We start from the raw sequence: 20,798 nt of genomic DNA, 5'->3' as shown, positions 1-20,798 counted from the left end.
TCACATTCATGCAGCAAGTCCTTTGAAATGCATATTCCAAGTGATACCATTCTGAAACAAAGTAACATTAAACAGGATTCAATAAATCTCACTAGTCTAGAGGGAAATAATGAATTTCTTAATGATCTCACCATTGATCAATATATGTCCTTACTAATTAGCAAACACAAAAGTAAGATTTTGGCAGTTCTAGCTACTTTTGTCAGCCAGGAATTGAACAGTTTATATTATTCAAAAGTAGATGCTCTTCCAAGGATACCAAAGTATGAAAGAAACTGGTGAAATTATTTATCTGTTATCATCCCTGTAAATCTGCATTCAATTCACTGGACACAAATTATTCTTAACATGAACTCCTTTCCAAATAGCAGTGACATTGTGCAAGTGCAGTGTACGGATTCTCTTGAAATCTATGACAGAGACTTAGAAAATATTTTGGAAAGGCTACAACATTTAACAGTTCAGTATTTTACCTATAGAGGAGAAATTTCAAGACTTACTATTAACATTGAACATGCACACAGGTGCACTGTCTTTCCCAAACAAACAGATGGAAGCAGTTGTGGTTTATATGTTTGTCTTTTTGCAAAGAAATCTTTATTTGGAACTAATCATTTATTTTTAAAACCACAACAAATGAGAAAATTGTTGGCATTTGAACTTAAATCAAAACAGCTTGTACTTTAGCATGTTTATAGCGTAGGAACTGTACAAGATTTGAAAGTAAGATTGTCCATTTTTTTATAGTATATTATGGTGTTTGTACTGCACAATTAAAATGTTTTAGAGTAAACATTGTGTTTAACTGAGTCTTCCTAGTCAGGATTCTTAGGTGAGTTCATTAGGCAGGGAGTTGTCCATAAGGTAGGCTAAAATGTTATTATTTGTGTTCATGTTAGACCTTGTTTGTAGGTTTACAATCTGTTCAGACAGTTCACTTTAAGTTCATGTTAATTGTTAAAGTTTACAAGGGAGGCACCAATATTCTTAGGAATTCTGAGCTACTGCTGCTTTCCAATATTGTGTATACACATCTGAGACAAACATTTGTAAAATGTGTAACTGGAAACTAAATCCAGCCGGATTATAATAACAGAAAAATGTCACATTTATTTCTGTGTGGTAACAAGGCAAGTAAAATTAACAATGTTAGTAGCATTCAAGTATACCCTAGCATCTCTAAAACATTTCGCTTTGCAGGAGTACAAAAGTTACATCACTCAATATATTTAAATGAAATATTGGTCAAACGTAAACCTGTGCCTGGCAGGACTAAATTGGTTTAAATAACATGGTGCATCCCTAGTTGAAATATATAACATTACAAATTGTGGTTCTTCATGTATTTGTTTAAAGTTTACATTTTAAACATCTAGGTCTGCCTAATTATGGCTGCAAGTGTACAGAAAGGGCTTTAAAGAAAAACAGAAAATAAAATCTTGGTAGCACTTTACAATAAGGGTACATTAACAGCACTTACAACAGAATGTCTTAACTAATTATCAATTGATGAACTGTCCTCTAGGGATAATGCGACTTGACAGTCAGACATTTTTCTTCACCCATGACTCTAAAGGCTCATGTCTGTTTGTCCACAGGTTTAGTGAAACTGTAAAGAAACACAGCCCAGCGTTAACCTTGTTGTAAGCCTTTTAAATATTTACCCACAAAAAAAAAAAGAAATAAACCTACACTGCAAGTTCTCTTGAATTACATTTTTAGATTAGTATATAAAGGAAACATACTATGAATTAGCATTTAAAGCAAGCTAGCATCAGCTTAGCTGAGTTTCTTATTAATTTCTAAAATATAAAAAATACTGGTGCGGATATATAAAATTAATATAGTACATATTTAGATACATACAAAAGGATCCTATTAAAGAGCAGGACAATTGACATTACCTGATTTTTTAAAACAAATTTCTCAATTAATTATTATTTACAACATTCTTAAGCATTCTTAAGTTTAGTAATGTTTAATATATAAAATAAATAATAAGTTAAGACATTACTAAACCATTTAACAATGTTTATTACTGTTGTAAGTACTGTTATTTGTCACCCTTATTGTAAAGTGTTACCTAAATCATATTAACACTGCCCTCTTTTCCTTTGCAGAGCATGGATCTCTCGGCCGCAAAAATAACAGCTGATAATGATGCTGGTAAGATTGTACAGATGCTCTAAAAATACTTATTTTCTAACTGAACACTATAGCTTAACTCATTATATTATTAACCTATTGTAGTATACATATGCAGTGAATTGTGTGTGTACATTTAATCAGATTCTTGGATCTCACCGAGAGCCTGCTCTGGTTGGCACCTTAAGAGCAACTATAATGAAAACGGTAAGTTTTTAAGGACCAATATGATGATAATATATTAAACACTAAAAATACTATATATTTTAATATTTACAGGTAAAAAATATTTCTGTATATATTTACAGATCAAGATACAGGACGATGGCAACCACAGCACTTTCACAACAACAGAAGGGAGTTTTTCCTTGCCACTGCGCTCATTGGGCAGTGATCTGCGAATAACTGTTTGGCTGTTTAAAAATTGCCAATTGCCAATTTTTGTTGAGTTGGTCATGGCTGGCTATGTTAATTGTTTCTAATAAACAATTTTTTTTTCTATTCACTCAGCTCAGTTTCTCTGATTAGACTGTGTAATATCATACAACAAGATAATAAGAAGAAGAAAAAGATGAAAACAACAATACTACTTTTATTAAAGAGTTGTGTCCTGAGTCAGAATATATTGATAAAGTGCCAGCGCAAAGCTGAATTACCCAGCAACACTAGTTTTAGTACAGTCAAACCTCTGAAATCCACTGATTTTTCTATTCGCCTAGTATAAAACATGCGGTCAGCGGCTGAAAAAAAAATATTTTTCATAATTCTTCTTTTATTTAACATTAAATCACGTTGTTAGACATATCTTCATATGTTGAACAAAATAATTAAAATATTGATAACATTTACAATAAATGTACATCAATGTATTTTTTTTAAACAATGTCAAATTGCTCAAAGTGTGATGTGACTTCTTAATCTTATTCACAGTCACAGTCACATCTTTATTGCATTGTATAATAATAATAATAATAATAATAATAATTATTATTATTATTATTATTATTATTACTAACAGTGTTTTTTTTAAACAGAACGGGCATTTTAATTTGCTAACATGTTTTATTCTGGGTAGAATTGTACATTACAATATGGATTTTATGTTAAATTAGCAAGCCAATCGACGTTATTTAAAACAAACCTGTGTGGCAGAGTGAAATTCCACTTATTTTTCTGTCTTACCTAACACTCTTCTCGGTTAAAAAAAAACAAAAACTAATTATTTCTTTTTAAATTTAATATTTTAGAGGCGGACTTTTATTTTGACGGGAAAGTCACATGTCTTTCCAGCAACTGTTGCTCATTTCACGGAGCTGAATCGGACACTCCCCGTACTCCACCACCCCGGCTTCCTGCAAAACATTATGACCAGCCCATAACGTTAGAACTACAGTTTTCCTAAAAATAAAAGTGTATGGGAGCTCACTCATACCCACCAAGGCTTCACTTCTCCACGTCAGACAGCGGGAAAGTCACAACGCTTCTAGTATCTTCACACTAGAGATACAAACTGGATTTAACCCACTGAGGAATTTATAGAATCAGAATGATAGGGAGTTATAACCTACCACTGACTGGAACCTTTGAGCGTGGCATAAACCACCGGAACAATCTCACCTCGCTCTGAAATGGAGCAGGAGAAACTTTTAGCACCAGGATTAGTCAGAGAAAACTCCAAGAAGCAAAACTTCAGCCTTCCGCACGCTTGTGAGAATTCCCAGAACAAAGGAGAGCATTCACCCAGCCACGCCAAGCTGCACGCCAAGGAAGTATGGAGTGAATTTTGTGCCAAAAGTTTTACGTAAAAAAATAAAATCCACAATCAAAATTTTAAGAATCAAAAGTAAAACATGTATGTTGCAAATTCAAAAGAGAAAAAATATATATATCAAATATATATATTTAAATACTTGGTTATTTTATTATTCTTTGCACTTATTTGAAAATTATTTTAGTTTGGATTTTGCCAGTCTTTGCTTTCATTTTTGGATTTTTTTGGATTTTCTGTGGATTTTTGTGGATTTTGCTGCTAAAGACTTTTGCTTCTGGAATCTCTCCTTTGCTTCTGCTTCATTTTTTTGGTTCTGATTTTTGGCACACTTTTCACGGGTGGGCGGGGCTTAGAAGAAGGCGTTCCCCTTTAATCTCTATTGGTCACCTACCCTGAACCCTCGTCTGAGACAGACCACGCCCACCCCGCCAGCTTCAAGCGCTCTTCCAAACATGGCGGAGCGAACGGGGTTCAGCTCACAGCAGCACCAGCAGGTACTTTTCCAATTAAATTTCATACAGACGTTATGTTTAATGTTATATTTATTTTTTAAGTAAGTGTTTAACTCTATTAAGATGCTCATGTTAGCGGGGTGTGCTAAATATCCATGCTTAAATTATACTAGTTAGTTAGTGAACACTAACCTACCTAGTCAGTGAGTTAGCTAGTTTACCTAGGTTATCTGGTCAGTGAGTTAGTGGGTTAGCTAAGCTAGTTAGGTTACCTAGTCAGTGAGTTAGCTAGTTAACCTTAACCAGCACTTACTTGGCTTTACCCTGGGGCATAATAACTAGCTTAGCTAACCCACTAACTCACTGACCAGATGACCTAGGTAAACTAGCTAACTCACTGACTAGGTAGGTTAGTGTTCACTAACTAACTAGTATAATTTAAGCATGGATATTTAGCACACCCCGCTAACATGAGCATCTTAATAGAGTTAAACACTTACTTAAAAAAGAAATATAACATTAAACATAACGTCTGTATGAAATTTAATTGGAAAAGTACCTGCTGGTGCTGCTGTGAGCTGAACCCCGTTCGCTCCGCCATGTTTGGAAGAGCGCTTGAAGCTGGCGGGGTGGGCGTGGTCTGTCTAGACGAGGGTTCAGGGTAGGTGACCAATAGAGATTAAAGGGGAACGCCTTCTTCTAAGCCCCGCCCACCCGTGAAAAGTGTGCCAAAAATCAGAACCAAAAAAATGAAGCAGAAGCAAAGGAGAGATTCCAGAAGCAAAAGTCTTTAGCAGCAAAATCCACAAAAATCCACAGAAAATCCAAAAAAAATCCAAAAATGAAAGCAAAGACTGGCAAAATCCAAACTAAAATAATTTTCAAATAAGTGCAAAGAATAATAAAATAACCAAGTATATTTAAATATATATATTTGATATATATTTTTCTCTTTTGAATTTGCAACATACATGTTTTACTTTTGATTCTTAAAATTTTGATTGTGGATTTTATTTTTTTACGTAAAACTTTTGGCACAAAATTCACTCCATAAGGAAGGGGGTGGGAACAACAGAGGGTGTGCCACAGGTAACAGCCACCTGGCCTAAACATAGCCCCAGGTAAGATTACCCAGCCAATGAACTAAGAGCACTCGAAATTGATAGATTGTAATTAGGAATTACACTGCCCACAGCAGGCTGACAAGGGAGGAAAACGGACTCACTAAATGTCTAAAGAAAACACGTCAGTTAAAGTAGAGAAATACTTTCAATTTCCAAATAAACAAATGAGCAGTAATGTTTAAATGACCCAGAGCTTTATTTAGCCCAAATGCTTCCAAGCTACAAAAACAAAATACTCATCCTGCCACACAAAGAAACCAGATCTATGAAAAAAATCAATCTGGATTTAGGCCCCAATTATAGCACTGAGACAGCTTTAGTTAGAATAACAAACAATCTACTTATAGCCGCCGACCAAGGCTGTGTTTCCCTACTGGTACTTCTCGATCTGAGCGCAGCCTTTGATACAATAGATCATACTATCCTTTTAGAAAGATTAGAGAACATGGTCGGTGTAACAGGAACTGCCTTATCATGGTTTAAATCATACTTAACCGATCGTTATCAGTTTGTGAGGATAAATGATATGTATTACAGTTATACTAAGGTAAGATATGGAATTCCACAAGGCTCTATATTAGGACCGTTATTATTCATATTATATATGCTCCCACTGGGCAAAGTTATTAGAAAACATGATGTTAATTTGTATTGTTATGTGGATGCAGTCAGAAAATGCAAAGAAAATTGCAGGGAAACTCCTGCAGGAATCTGGTAACTGTAAAGTACTCACATACTGTATATTCTAAACATTTTATATCTATTTGACACTGTTTATACTTGCATCTTGTGCAAACGTTTAGGCACAATTGTGTTGCCAGTGATGTTCAAATGTTTGCATAAAACTATTATTATTATTTGTGTTATTTATGATTTAACTGCTAACTACAGCACAAAGATTTCAGGAGAATGGTTTCTGTACAAATCGGATTTGTCCATCAAGACCAACGGTTCAAATATTTGTTTCCACCTCCCCATAGATTATCTAGCAATCAGTATATCAATTTGCACGATTCAGTTCTGACGTCCTCCGCATTAAGAAGAATACTGTAAAACAGTCTGCATTGCGGCCTAATTTAATTACTGACATACCCTACCAGACATCACAAGTGTATATATGCTAAAAAAAATGAGTGCTTAGTGTTTCAATTATATGCATGCAAATATACTCTGTTGTGTTTTGTAGATTTGTCGGATGTCTGCAGACTCTGGGGAAACCACTTCACATCATGCTTTGCCTTCTAAATAGGTACACCTGAAGTTCTGTTTTAAAACATTTTGGTGCCAATAAATGACAGTATCTGTTTTATGTTCTTTGGCTGTCACATACTTGTATTGCTAAGATAAGGTCTGATATAATGTACAACAGTGGTATAAAAAGTCTGGTCACCCCTGATCATTTTCAAAAATGTTCTTTATAAGTCATTGGTTGTTTGGATCAGCAATTTCAGTAAAATATATCATAAAGCAGATGAACACAGTGATATTTAAGAAATGAAATTAAGTTTATAGGATTATTGAAAGTGTTCAATTATTTTTTTTTTAAATAGACAGGGGCAGAAATTTTGGCACCCCAAAAGAATTTTTAGTAGTTCTTTGTTTTGCAGATTAACAGCCTATAAACACTTCCTTTAGCTTTCAATGAGTCTGGCTTCTGGTTGAAGGAATATTTGACCATATCACACCACAGATTTTCAGTAATATTCAGGTCCGGGGACTGAGATGATCATTCCAGAACGTTGTACTTGTTGCTCTGCATGAATGCTTTAGTAGATTTTGATCAGAGTTTAGTGTTTAGGGTCGTTCGTTGTCTTTAACAAGATTCCCAGTACCTGCACTGACCACACAGCCCCACAGCATGATGGAACCACCAAATGTTAACAAAAATGTTTTTTTTTTTTTTTCCCTCTTCCCCACCATGCATACCGCCACTGATGTTTAAGTAACTCAGTTTTAGTTTCATCAGTCCACAGCACCGTATGCTAAAATTAAGCTGGCTGTCCAAATGTGCTTTAGCATACCTCAAGCGACTGTTTGTGGCGTGTGCACAGAAAAGGCTTCTTCTGCATTACTCTCTCATACAACAAGGGTGCCCAAATGTATCCACCTGCCTAATTTTGTTTAAATAATAATTGTTGCTGATCCCAACAACCAATGATTTATAAAGGAAAATCAAGAAAAATATCAGAGGTGCTTAAAAGTTTTCATACCAATATATGTGATTTTTTATTTTATTCGTTATTTCAAATATTACTTGATCATTCAGATTGCCTGCGATGGATGTGACAAGTGCTTCCATCATTCCTGTGTAGGAAACCCACCTGAAAAAGAGCCCATTACGTAAACATAAATTGCATAAAAATTGACCTCCTATAAAGTGACTGAGCTAACTCAGGTCCAGGTAGTTGGTCCCAGTAATCTCACAATTAATTAAATGGAGTTCAGTGATGAGAGCTTTCAGTTGAGTGTCTTTATACTGCACTCAGCTGATCCCCATTTCACTAACTGAGAGACTAGTAACACCAAACTACCTGAAATTGGATAATTAATAAATTTATACAATCACTTTTTATACAGGTCCTTCTCAAAAAATTAGCATATTGTGATAAAGTTCATTCTTTTCTATAATGAAATGATAAAACTTAAACTTTCATATATTTTAGATTTATTGCACAACATCTGAAATATTTCAGGTCTTTTATTGTTTTAATACTTATGATTTTGGCATACAGCTCAAACCCAAAATTCCTATCTCACAAAATTAGCATATCATTAAAAGTTATTTAAACAAGGTATTATCCTAATCATCTGAATCAACAAATTAACTCTAAACATCTGCAAAAGATTCCTGAGGCTTTTAAAAACTCCCAGCCTGGTTCATTACTCAAAACCACAATCATGGGTAAGACTGCCGACCTGACTGCTGTCCATCATTGACACCCTAAAGCAAGAGGGTAAGACACAGAAAGAGATTTCTGAATGAATAGGCTGTTCCCAGAGTACTGTATCAAGTAGAGGTGTGCCAAAAAATCGATTCACATAAGAATCTTGATTCTCATTTACTACGATTCAGAATCGATTTAAAATGTCCCAAAATCGATTCTGAGGGGCGGGTTTTGGACTGATTTTGGGCTGGGTATTTTTGTTGGACCTGGCAACCCGCTTGTCCCTTCAAACCGAGGTCTTCCAGACCCACACAGAGCGTAGTAGGTGTTTGAGAATCACCGGTAAGATGGCAGAACAAGCACTATATTACATTAGATTAACGTGTAGTTTTAATGTTTTATGGCAGAATGCTTCATAACAAGCATAAAAAATATCGCTAGTAGTTAGTTTCAGTAACTGTTAGCTAGCTAACAAGCTAACTTTCCAGTTCCACCTTAAATAACGCTACAGGTGGCTGCGGGCTGCAGCATTTAAGGCGGAACGGAAAAATAACAATAAGCTAATCAGAGCTCATTTCAGCTCCTCATCACAGAGGAATTAAGGAATGGACCATATGAATTAATTTCTCCACCTCCTGCCCCCTTTCTGAAGAAATACAACGACCTTAAATTAACTAGTTAATCAGCAGCTGCTCCTGAACTTTAGCGCTCCACTGCTATCATCACATCAGCCCAGCAGCGTCACCTACACACCACCGCTAGTAGCCTGGTAATAAAGCAGTGTTATTTATTATTTATTTATTGTTCATTAACGTCATTGTGATATCCCAGTGATTCCTCTGTCACTGAGGACCCACATTCCTGCACATTTTATTGTTTTTGTAACACATTACTTGCTCCAGGACCAGTGTATATTATGGAGGGTTTTTTTTTCAATAAGATTCATAAGCCAGAAGCAGAAATTTTTATAATTCAAATCGTTTTGAATCAAAAATCGATTTTGAATCGAATCGTGGCCCCCAAAATCGGAATCGAATCGAATCGTGAGATAGTAATCGATTCCCACCCCTAGTATCAAGACACCTCAGTGGAAAGTCTGTGGGAAGGAAAAAGTGTGGCAGAAAACGCTGCACAACGAGAAGAGGTGACCGGACCCTGAGGAAGATTGTGGAGGAGGGCCGATTCCTGACCTTGGGGGACCTGCGGAAGCAGTGGACTGAGTCTGAAATAGAAACCTCCAGAGCCACCGTGCACAGGCGTGTGCAGGAAATGGGCTACAGGTGCTGCATTTCCTAGGTCAAGCCACTTTTAAACCAGAAACAGCGGCAGAAGCGCCTGACCTGGGCTACAGAGAAGCAGCACTGGACTGTTGCTCAATTTTTGCATGTCATTCGGAAATCAAGGTGCCAGGGTCTGGAAGAAGACTGGGGAGAAGGAAATGCCAAAATGCCTGAAGTCCAGTGTCAAGTACTCACAGTCAGTGATGGTCTGGGGTGCCATGTCAGCTGATGGATTTGAACTAAACCATAGTATTATTTTAGCCAAACAGTCAGTAAGGTAGGAGGGTGGAAGATTGGAGGTGGGTTTGGTGGCAAGGTAGAGCTGGGTGTCGTCTGCATAACAGTGGAAATGGATGTTGTACTTGTGGAAGATATTACCAAGGGGAAGGAGATAAATGATGAATAGGAGGGGCCCCAGGACAGAGCCCTGGGGCACACCTGAAGTGACAGAAGAAGGCTGAGAAGTAAAAGTTTTGAGCTGAATTAACTGAGTGCGGCAGGTGAGGTATGATTTAAACCAATTTAGAGGAGTCTGAGTGATACCAATGGAGACTAGTCTATTGAGGAGTGTGGTGTGACAGATGGTGTCAAATGCTGCACTAAGGTCAAGAAGGATGAGGATGGAGAGTAAACCAGAATCAGCTGCCATGAGGAGGTCCTTAGTGATTTTTATGAGTGCGGTTTCTGTATTGTGGAGGGGGCGAAATCCAGATTGGAACTGTTCATACAGGTTGTTGCAAGACAGATAATTATGTAGTTGAGCTGCTACTGTTTTCTTAAGGATTTTTGAGATAAAGGGTAGATTAGAAATTGGCCGTAGGTTATTAAAATTTGTGGGGTCAGCACCAGATTTTTTTAGGATTGGGGTTATTGCGGCAGTTTTAAATGATGCAGGAACAGTTCCAGTGGAGAGAGAAGAATGGATAATGGCGGAAATTAGAGGGAGCAAGGAAGGGAGGCAGGCTTTGACCAGGCCTGTAGGGAGAGGGTCTAGCTGACAGGTGGATGGTTTAGATTTGCAGATGAGATCTGAAATTTCAGAAATTGAGGGAAGCTGAAACGAGGAAAAAAAAACAGGAGGGGAAAGTTCAGGAAATATACCAAGCGTAGGTTGTGAAGTGAGATGTTTATGGATGTTCAGAATTTTTTCATTGAAATATGACATGAGGGAGTTACAGAAAGCAGTTGAGATGGCAGAGAGACTGGGGCTTGGGTGATATTCTTATATAATGAAAATAGTGAGTTGTTACCTTCGTTGGAACAGATTAGACTAGTGTAGTAGTTCAATTTGGATGCGGTGATGCAGTCCTTATAGTTTAGCATATGTTTTTTGTAAATGTCCTTGTGAATAGTTAGAACAGTTTTCTTACAGAGCTGCTCAAGTTGCCGTCCTTTGGCTTTCATGAGCCGAAGTTCGGGCGTGAACCGGGGCAGACTGAGAAAAGGAAACAGACCTGGTTTTTAGCGGAGCAAGGCAGTTAAGTATGTGGTGAAGTCCAGTATTATAGTGTGATACCAGCTCTTAAAGGGCAGTTGAGTTGTGAGTGTTTGTGAGGTGGTGAATAGATGAGGAAAGAGAATCTAAATTAATGTTCTTAATGTTGCGGAAAGAAATGAGACGGGAGGGCTTGAGAGATGGAGAGAGGGAGACTAATAGAGAATGAGAGGAGGAAATGTATAGGGATTTAGTTATAGGGAGATAATATGTTGTAAGGTAAGAAGGTGAGACACCAGAGCAGCAAATCAAGTCCAAAATGTGACCTTTAGCGTGAGTGGGGACATCTGTGTGCTGCTGGATTCCAAAACTGTCAACACAAGATGTAAAGTCTTTGGTAAGAGGGTTATTGATATTGTCCATATGAATATTGAAATCTCCAAGCACTATATTATTTGGTGAGAGGGTGGAGAGATGAGAAAGCAGAGCAGCAAAGTAATTGAGAAAGTAGTTGTTTTGTTTTGGGGGACGATAAACGGTTGTAATGATAGTGGGAATAGGTCCAGACAATTGACACACTGTTGATTCAAAGGAGGAGAATGTAGGAACAGACACCGGCGAGACTTTACACTTCTTTTATTTACGCAGATGTATCGCATAAAGGTGTTTGATCTGAGGTATTGTTTTACTTGAGTGTTTAATAAAAATGCCGAAAGTCTTGGAAATAATAGTTACACCATCCATGTGTGGGGAAATATGAACCCTAGCTCCACAGTATTTTTATGAGCAAACACTCCATACAGTTTAATTCACAATACTTATGAAAATCTATTGTTTAAGGCTGTGTAAATATATTAGACATTATTTAAAAAACATGCTACGCTTTATATTTTATTGGAAAGAGAGAACATTTTAGTTAATTTTGAATATAGAAAAGTATGTGGCGAGTACCTCGTAACATCAGTTTGGGGCATTGTATTCAATTAAACACCAATCAATGAGGAAAATCTGCCTTTACGGCTGTGTAAATAGTATGAGCCATTATAAAAAAAATACAAATTTTATTTTATTGAAAAGAGAAAACATTTTAGGTAATTTTGAATATAGGAAAATATGTGATGAGTACTTCATAACATCAGTTTGGGGCACTGTAGTTCAATTGTACAACAAATTAATAAGGAAAATCTGCCTTTGCAGCTGTGTAAATAGTATGATCCATTATAAAAAATTGAGAATTTTATTTTATTGGAAAGAGAAAACATTGTAGGTAATTTTGAATATAGGGAAGTATGTGATGAAAACCTTGTAACATCAGTTTGGGGCACTGTAATGCAATTACACAACAAATTAATAAGGAAAATCTGCCTTTGTGGCTGTGTAAATAGTATGATCCATTATAAAAAAAAGTAAGGATTTTATTTTATTGGAAAGAGAAAACATTTTAGATCATTTTGAATATAGAAATGTATGTGATGAGTACCTCGTAAAATCAGTTTGGGGCACTGTATTCATTTATACCCCAATCAATGAGGAAAATCTGCCTTTACGGCTGTGTAAATAGTATGAGCCATTATAAAAAAATAAGAATTTTATTTTATTGGAAAGAGAAAACATTGTAGGTAATTTTAAATATAGGAAAGTATGTGATAAAGACCTCGTAAAATCAGTTTGGGCCACTGTAATTCAATTATACACCAATTAATGAAAATATGCTTTTAAGGCTGTGTAAATTGTATTAGATATTATAGGAAAGTAAGATTAATATTGTTTTGGAAAGAGAAAACAAAATGACATTTATTTATAATGTTTCTTTATTTTTAGAAAAACTCATCAAATCACATAAACTACATCCAGTGCTAACAAAAATAAAATCTACAGCATTTGCGTTTGTGACTCTGAAAGTCCTTTATTTCAGTATTTCAGTTCTCCTGAACGGCAGAGACGGTCATTTATTACTGACACAATAAACCACCTGTGTAAGTAGATGTGTTTCCTTTAGCCTAACATTGTTATGATTATAATACTATAAAGCACTTTTTAGAAGAAGGATTCTTCCATCTTATAATGTGTTAAACTAAGTTGATATATAATTTATTATTAATTGTTTGTATTTTATTTTACTCAATTTATAAATGTAAGTGTTGTGTTGTAAAATTTAAAGCCCGCTCAGCGTATCTGGCCTCACAGATCGAGATAAATAAAAATAATCCTAGAGTTCTCTTTAGTGTTATTTCCAAATTAACTAAAAACCAGGCAGATACTGAACCTCAGATCCCAGACATTCACACCAGCAACGATTTTATGGACTACTTCAATAGTAAAATTGAAAACATTCGGGATAAAATTAAACAGATAAATATTACATCCTCTCTGTCATCTGGTCTGGCTGATCTAGAACAAAACCCTGTTACTGAAGTTAGGTTGGAAGTCTTTAACCCACTTCCACAGCTAGAACTAGAGAAAATTATCTCCTCTTCAAACAGCACAACCTGCACACTTGATGCTGTTCCCACAAAATTACTAAAACAGGTACTGCCAGATATAATTAAACCTCTGTTAATGATAGTAAACTCATCGCTCACCCTGGGCCATGTACCCAAAGCCTTTAAAACAGCTGTAATTAAACCTCTGATCAAGAAACCAAATCTTGATCCTAGTGTACTGTCTAACTATAGACCTATTTCAAACTTACCGTTTATTTCTAAGATTTTAGAAAAAGCTGTAGCCCAACAACTTTGCTCTTACCTGCAAAGAAACCAAATCTATGAAAAATTTCAATCTGGATTTAGGCCTTATTATAGCACTGAGACAGCTTTAGTTAGAATAACAAACGATCTACTTATAGCCGCCGACCAAGGCTGTGTTTCCCTACTCGTACTTCTCGATCTGAGCGCAGCCTTTGATACAATAGATCATACTATCCTTTTAGAAAGACTAGAGCAGCGTTTCTCAACCTTTTTTCTATCACGGCACCCTTTAAATTTATGCGAGATGTCAAGGCACCCCAGTTTACGGACGGGGGGGGGGGGGGTGCTGGCGCAGTACTTCAGGTGAGAACGAGGGGTGTTGCTGGCGGAATATGAAATAAAATAGCGCGTGCATCGCGTGGGGGGACAAAAACTTTACAGTGTGTCCCAATTTAGGGGCTGCATCCTTCAGAGGCTGTATTCGAAGACAGATTGCGTCACAGCTGCGCAGTAATACACCGCCTCTGTGGGTCGCATCCTTCAGAGTATGCTGCCTGTGAATTGGGACACACCCCGACACGAGCTGACTCTGGAAAGGAAATATGCACGTGAGGCGCAATATTTTGACGGCACCCCCGATGAAGCCAGACGGCACCCCAGGGTGCCGCGGCACCCTGGTTGAGAAACACTGGACTAGAGAACATGGTCGGTGTAACAGGAACTGCCTTATCATGGTTTAAATCATACTTAACCGATCGCTATCAGTTTGTGAGGTTAAATGATATGTCTTCCAGTTATACCAAGGTAAGATATGGAATTCCACAAGGCTCTATATTAGGACCGTTATTATTTACATTATATATGCTCCCACTGGGCAAAGTTATTAGAAAACATGATGTGAATTTTCATTGTTATGCGGATGACACGCAGCTCTTCATATCAGCCAAACCTGATGACAGAGTGAGATTAAAGAAAATCGAGGATTGTGTAGAAGATGTAAAATCATGGATGTCGCACAACTTCCTTCTATTAAATAGTGATAAAACAGAAGTTCTCCTATTAGGCCCCAAAGCTGCTAGAAATAAATTATCAGACTTAATGCTAAATCTGTCCGACTTCTCAGCCACACCTGGTTCAGCAGCTAAAAACCTTGGAGTTATTATAGATTCAGATCTAGCATTCGATAAACACATATCTAATGTTACTAGAACAGCTTTTCTACACCTCCGTAATATTGCCAAGCTATGAAATGCCCTATCACTGCATGACGCAGAAAAATTAGTACATGCCTTTATTACCTCAAGGCTAGATTATTGTAATGCGCTACTGTCTGGATGTTCCGGCAGTAACTTAAATAAACTTCAGCTAGTTCAAAATGCTGCAGCCAGGGTCCTAACTAAAACTAGAAAATTTGAGCATATTAGTCCAGTCCTATCAGCACTGCATTGGCTTCCAGTCAAATTCCGCATAGACTATAAAATTCTCCTGTTAACGTATAAAGCCCTACACGGTCTCGCTCCTGAGTATTTACGAGACCTCATCTCCTATTATGAACCACCGCGATTACTCAGATCTCAGGGTGCTGGTTTATTAGTAGTTCCTAAAATTCAGAGGAGCTCTGCAGGAGGAAGAGCTTTCTCTTATAAAGCGCCTCAACTCTGGAATAATCTCCCCGAATATGTTCGGGACTCGGACACAGTCTCAATCTTTAAGTCTAGACTGAAAACTTAGCTGCTTAGCTTTTGGTAATAATGTTTTTCCCTTTAGATAAGGCTGCAGATTCAGGGGTTCATGGACAGAGGGAATTGTGGTAAACTGAGATGCTGGTGCTGCTGTTCTCCCACTGCACACGGTCACTCAGGTTTGTGGACGGTGGAGTGGGTGGATGCCAGTGTTTCAGGGAGCCTCCATGTCTATGTTACCTTCTGGCTCTCTGCCTTTAGTTAGGCTGTTTTATTTAGATCTGCCGGAGTCATTAGCCACACTCTGATAATGTTTTATATTCTCTGTTTTACATAAATCCAGTCAAAACTAATTCCATCTTCCTCCGAGTTACTGACTGCCCACCTGTCTGACCCGATACCGATGGATGTTGGACCCTCAGGCTCTCATGTCCTCTGTCTGGCCAGACTGGAAGTTTCTGAAGTCAGCTCTTCTCCATCCACCACCACAGATCAGCTGCTCATCATCCATCTTACTCTATAAGCCATTAGTGGAGCTGCTATACACCTGAATATATAAAACCTATGTGGATGTATGAAAGACTTTTTAAAATTAATTTAAAAGCCATTTGACCAGTGGTAGGATGGTCCCCCCTTTAATGTGAGTCTTGGTCCTCCCAAGGTTTCTTCCTCCTCCTGCAGCTCTGAGGGAGTTTTTCCTTGCCTCCGCGCTCACTGGGGGTTCTGTATTATGTATTTTCTATGTTTAATCTTTTGCCTGACTCTTTGTCCTGTAATCATGTTTTTGTAAAGCTGCTTTGTGCCAACACCAGTTGTAAAAAGCGCTATAAAAATAAATTTGATTTGATTTGATTTGATACTGTGTTCTTGCAGTCTGGAAGGGATATTTTATGCTACAAAAAATAATAATAATAAATAATAATAATAATAATAACAATAATAATAATTATTGTTATTATTATTAATATAATAAAAATAATAATAATAGTATGCTAAATTGCAGTATTTGTTGTACACAAAACAACGGTGTGCAAACATTTGTGGACCCTTTATTCCATCGAGCTGTGGAGTAGAACTGTATTCTCTGGAATGGTATTGCTGCATACAACACTTCTAGGTTGATTTGGGGATGAGGTGGGAATGAGGTGGGGCATTAACATCCAACATCCTGACGTTACTTTTACACTTTTGTAACTGAATAAAATCAGATCCTCAAAGCAATCCTCCACAAATGTAGAGTCTTCTCTAGACAGTAGAGACCGTTACTCAAACAAAGGCAGGATGAACTCGGATCATAAACTATCACAGCAACCTAGCTGTTAGGTGATTGTCATGTTGTTTAAGGTGACTGAGTGAGAGAGTATAGTAAAAGGGAAGGGAATGGGCCCTATGTATAACCCCAGGGGTTCGAAATGTATTATTCTATTTTTGGCAAACTGTACATTTGTACATATGTTTATAGCGTATGTTAATATACTGTGCAAGTGCATACTAACTGTGGCATGTGATACCTCTAACTGCATAGATCCACTAGGAAGTCAAATGAAGTACAAATTCTTATGTATTCAAGGTATATGTTTTAAGTGATATTACTGTATCATTTTGAAGTAATGGGATACCAAATTAAAAAAAAGGTTTCCATAAAACAGATTTTGCAGTCCTATAAAACGAATAGACTTTTTGTTTAGTTTGGTACCTATATACTCCAAAATGATACATTAATATAATTTGATACTTACATTATTGAAACATGGCATGTATTCTGCAAGGATTACATGGTGTTATTGGATAACTATTCATTTGTGTAGTGGAAAAATATGTTGCTGCATCAAAACCCTATAGTCAATTTTGAATAAACATTGACACTCCTGCACCTTTTCAGGAAATGTACTACTTCTCCCAAAAATTACTAAAACATCACCCTCAACAATACAATAGCTGTACATTCACTCTACGATTTACAAAACAATGACTAAAATGGATCACTTCCAGCAACCATGAAAGAGTTTTAAAAAAAGAGCAGTATATGCTACCTACGACGTCATTATAGCAGTGAAGAAAAAAATCCAAGGGAGCAAGGCTGGGTTTCCCAAGAGGTTCTTAACACTAAGACAATTCATAGATGGTTCAGCAAGCTTCACACTGGGCACTCTCTCTCCATGTTAAGATGTTCTTAATCCTAAGGTGCTATTAGTGACATAACGTGGAGACAGAGTGGTTTACATCTACAGTGGCTTGCAAAATTATTCATACGCCCTTTTGTCACTTCACAACCACAAACTTAAATATATTTGATTGAGATTTTAGGTGACAAACCAACACAGAGTAGCACATAATTGTGAAGTTGAAAGAAAATGATGGTTTTCAAATATTCAATCAAATAAAAATCTAAATGTGACATGCAAAAATATTCATCCCCCTTTACTCTGAACCCCCTAAATAAAATCCAGTGCAATCAATTGTCATCAGAAGTCACTTAATTAGTCCAGCTGTGTGTAATTTAGTCTTTGTAATCACTAGAATTCCTTTTGTATTTCATATTTTTTACTTACTTACTATTTCTCTCTAAATTCTCTCAAACTGTTGCTTTGTTGTTTTAAAAACTGCAAACAAGCAAGCTCGTTTTATCACCAATAATGTATTATTAGGGTTCAAGCACCGAAGGTGCGTAGAACCCTATTGTTTTTGCTAAGATTTTTCTTATTATTAGGGTTCAAGCACCGAAGGTGCGTAGAACCCTATTGTTTTTGCTAAGATTTTTCTTCTTCTTATTAGGGGTTCGAGCACGTAGTGCTAGAAACCCTATTGTAATTGTTCTGATTATTATTATTATTATTATTATTAGGGGTTCGAGCACGTAGTGCTAGAAACCCTATTGTAATTGTTCTGATTATTATTATTATTATTATTATTATTAGGGGTTCGAGCACGTAGTGCTAGAAACCCTATTGTAATTGTTCTGATTATTATTAGGGGTTCGAGCACGTAGTGCTAGAAACCCTATTGTAATTGTTCTGATTATTATTATTATTATTATTATAGTTCTTATTCTTTTTCTGCCATAGAAGTGATTGGGCAGAAGAAACCGTAAGGCCTACAGGGCTGAGACTTGGTCATATGGTAGTACTTCTCACCGCTACTCAGATTCAAAAGATGAGCCCGATCGGCCTCAAGGGGGCGCTATGGCGAAGGTCAACGCGTTTGGCCTCGTAACTCCTACGCCCTGATAGCTAGAGCAAAAATTCTTGCATTATATGATTCCTTGGTTAATGGCAAATCAAAAAGGTCGATAGAACCACTAAGCTCCGCCCACTTAGATTTTTTGCTATTTAGCATAATATGCAAAACCTACTTTTGAGAACTTGTCCTAGGGTCATTGACCAATCCTGTCATGTTTGGTGTCAAACAACTCAGCAGAGTCCCCTCCTCAATAATTATCGAAAAAATTGAGAAATTTTTAAACAATATGGCCGCCATATGCAAATTAATCTTACCGTGGCACACCCAAATTTACTCTAACAGCTGTAACTTTTGAATGCTTAAACCTACACTAATGCCACTTTACATCTTTGATGCCAACATGATTCTGAGGTAGCCCGTCAATCTGTGTAGACATACGCCCCCAGGGGGCGGAGCCAAAGCTAAAAATCTGTTTCTCAGGAACCGTACAAGCTATGAAGCTCTCCTTTGGCATGTATCATCTATGGCCTATGTCCTAATGTTTTACAGAAGGAAAAGTTGATATGCAAATTTTTGCGATCGTTATTAGCCAATCAGATTCCAGCAAGCTTTTGACAGGCTAAACAATGACCAATCAGGACAATACATATACCCTACATGTATCTCAGGGCCTTCTATCATCCATTAAAATATGGCGTTGATTGGCCTCAAGGGGGCGCTATAGCAGAAAATCAGTTATATCTAAAGGTACAAGTGGCCTAGGCTTGTTATTCTTTTTTAGTTGTATACGTTGCTGTAGCCTTTACAACTTTGTAATTACATATGTTTACCAAAAATGCAAAGATTTTCATCAGTGGCCAAAAGAGTAAAAATTCCTCTTTTCGAACTTGTCTTTAAGTCCTTAATCAATCAAAACAAATTTGGTCTTGGTGCAATCTTGAGACACTGTAGGTAAATAATTATCAAAAAAATCTTGACATTTTTACTATTCGAGGCCCATAAACCTTGATCAAACATGTACGTGAAAGCCTTTTCAGAGTTATTTGGCCAAAACTCTGTCAAAGTTTAAAACATGCCAAAACTGTTGAAGCTACTAATTAACAATGACATTTGAAGTACATGTGCCAAGTATGAGCCAAATAAGTCTTCAGTAGGCTCTACAGTGAAAAAATAACTATTTTCAATTTATTCTATTTATCGCTATTTTCCAACCTAAATGGACAGAAGACAGGAACCTTTCACCCTATCAACACACAAATTTATACACATATATAGACTGATAATCTGATCTTGATTGCAAATTTTCAGCCAAATCGGACATGTTTTGCCTCTACAACGGCTGGAAAACTACAGCGATTTTGTAGGCCTCAAGCCTGTATTATCGCTTTTTTCAAATCTAAATGGACAGAAGTCAGGAACCTTTGACCCTATTGACACAGAAATTGACATACATATATAGACTGATATTGTGATCTTGATTGCAAATTTTGAGCCAAATCAGATATTTTTTGCCTCTAATATGGCCAAAGAGCAACAGCCATTTTGTAGGCCATAAGCCTGTATTATCGCTTTTTTCAAGCCTGAATGGACAGAAGTCAGGAACCTTTGACCCTATCAACACACAAATTTACACACATAAATATACAGACCACTTGATCATGAGTACCAATTTGGAGCCCAATCGGACTTTTCTTCTCTTTTTAATAAATAGAAACACACTGATAGGGAATGTTCTGTCTTTCTGATAGAATGATAGATTTCCAGCAGGTTATATGTGGTCTCTTGCTGCGCTCTGGTGGTCATTTGGTGAAACAGCTACAGGTGAATTATTCTAAATTAAAGCTCTGCTGAACTTATTTAATCTTGCTTGTCTGGCTTAATTGAACATCTTTATCCTTCTTGGTCATGCTGCTCAGCCACCTGGGTCATTCTTGTTTATGCTCCACCCAATAATTTTTTTTTTAATTTGCATAATATGCAAAACCTACTTTTGAGATCTTGTCTTTGCCTCCTTGACCAATCATGACATGTTTGGTGTCAAACAGTTCAGCAGAGCTTACTCCTCAACAATTATAAAAAAAATCTTTACATTTATAAACAATATGGCCACCATATGCAAATTAGTTTTACCATGGTGCAGTAAAATGTCTTTAACAC

At 36.8% G+C, this 20,798-nt stretch overlaps 1 long non-coding RNA gene across 1 annotated transcript; it reads left to right on the top strand.

Annotated features, from left to right (window-relative positions):
- Positions 1-4,312: 4,312 nt before the first annotated feature.
- On the top strand, positions 4,313-16,313 carry LOC125802202 (uncharacterized). The gene is made up of 3 exons (XR_007439196.1): positions 4,313-5,489; positions 6,679-6,741; positions 15,805-16,313. It is a non-coding gene; the product is annotated as an uncharacterized LOC125802202 (long non-coding RNA).
- The last annotated feature ends 4,485 nt before the right edge of the window (positions 16,314-20,798 follow it).

The sequence above is a fragment of the Astyanax mexicanus genome, chromosome 5 (genome assembly GCF_023375975.1).
Source record: "Astyanax mexicanus isolate ESR-SI-001 chromosome 5, AstMex3_surface, whole genome shotgun sequence".
Lineage (NCBI taxonomy): Eukaryota > Metazoa > Chordata > Actinopteri > Characiformes > Acestrorhamphidae > Astyanax > Astyanax mexicanus.
Note: the sequence above shows the minus strand (reverse complement) of the source record. Positions and strands in the feature narration are given on the sequence as shown.